This window comes from Brassica oleracea, chromosome C7, assembly GCF_000695525.1.
Source record: "Brassica oleracea var. oleracea cultivar TO1000 chromosome C7, BOL, whole genome shotgun sequence".
Taxonomy (NCBI): domain Eukaryota; kingdom Viridiplantae; phylum Streptophyta; class Magnoliopsida; order Brassicales; family Brassicaceae; genus Brassica; species Brassica oleracea.
This window is the reverse complement of record NC_027754.1, coordinates 7,081,113-7,082,738: the sequence shown is the minus strand read 5'-3', so window position 1 is coordinate 7,082,738 and position 1,626 is coordinate 7,081,113. Positions and strand designations below refer to the sequence as shown.

General features: G+C 48.2%; 1 pseudogene; it reads left to right on the top strand.

Moving 5' to 3' along the window:
• The window catches only part of LOC106302472, a 16,144-nt pseudogene that overhangs the window by 496 nt on the left and 14,022 nt on the right, over window positions 1–1,626 (top strand).

The window sequence follows — 1,626 nt, the reverse complement described above, 5'->3', positions numbered from 1 at the left end:
GGCTGAACTCTTCTGGCAGTCTCGTAACATCACGGCCCTAGAGGAAAAACGCGAACCAACTTGCGAACCTGTGGTCACAGTCTGTCTCGACGAAGCATCTCCAACGATGCGTCGAGATCAGAGCCAATCTCCGCGAGCCTTTGAGGACAAAGCTCATAACTTGTCTAAAAAAGAACCTCAATACTTTTGCATGGGCCGCGGAAGATATGCCAGGGATCGAAATTAACATAAGGTGTCACGAATTAAATATTGATCCGACCTTCAAACCCGTCAAACAAAAAAGGCAGAAGCTAGGACTTGAACGTGCTTCCGCGGTCAACGACGAGGTCGAAAAATTGCTTAAAGTCGGGTCAATAACGGAAGTGAGGTATCCAGACTGGCTCGCTAACCCTGTAGTAGTTAAAAAGATAAACGGAAAATGGCGAGTTTGCGTGGATTTTACCGACCTAAACAAGGCCTGTCCAAAAGATAGTTTCCCTCTGCCACATATCGATCGATTAGTAGAAGCAACGGAGGGAAACGAACTTCTGTCTTTCATGGACGCCTTCTCAGGTTACAACCAAATTATGATGAACCCTGACGAGCGCGAGAAGAGTGCGTTCATTACCGATCGCGGAACCTATTGCTACAGGGTAATGCCCTTCGGCCTCAAAAACGCTGGCGCAACTTACCAACGACTCGTGAACCGTATGTTCTCTAAACAACTCGGTAAAATGATGGAGGTTTATATCGACGACATGCTCATCAAATCCCTCTAAGCAAAGGATCACATATCACTTCTCAAGGAATGTTTCGCGCAGTTAAATTCCCATAACATGAAGCTCAACCCGACAAAATACAGGTTTGCCGTGGCATCAGGGGAATTCCTCGGCTACCTAGTCACATTCCGCGGCATCGAAGCTAATCCAAAACAGATCAACGCACTGATCGAGATGGCTTCACCGAAGAATAAGCGGGAAGTCCAAAGGCTGACCGGTGGAGTCGCGGCACTTAACCGGTTTATTTCACGTTCAACCGACAAGTGTCTGCCCTTCTACGATGTCTTACGGGGAAATAAAAAATTCGAATGGTCGGAAGAATGCGAAAACGCTTTCCAACAGCTGAAGCAGTATTTAGTTCCCCCTCCAGTCCTCGCAAAACCCGTGGAGGGGGAACCTTTGTTCTTGTACATCGCTGTATCGGCAACAGCTGTGAGCGGCGTGCTGATCAGGGAAGAACGCGGCAAACAGAAACCTATTTTCTATATAAAAAAAACCTTCCTGGATGCCGAATCTAGATACCCGCTAATGGAAAAATTAGCATGCGTGGCGTAACATCGGCCCGAAAACTAAGACCATATTTCGAATCCCACACGATCGTCGTCCTCACGACTTTTCCCCTACGAACGATTCTGCATAGCCCGAGTCAATCGGTCCAGTTGGCCAAATGGGCGGTCGAATTGAGCGAGTACGATATCGAGTACCGACCGAGAACAAGCGCAAAGTCACAAGTGCTTGCGGACTTCTTCGTCGAACTACCGACAGAGACCATAACCAATGAGGAACCAAATTTCACTTGGCTCCTTCACGTCGACGGATCCTCGTCCAAGCAGGGATCAGGCATCGGAATTCGCCTCACATCTCCGAC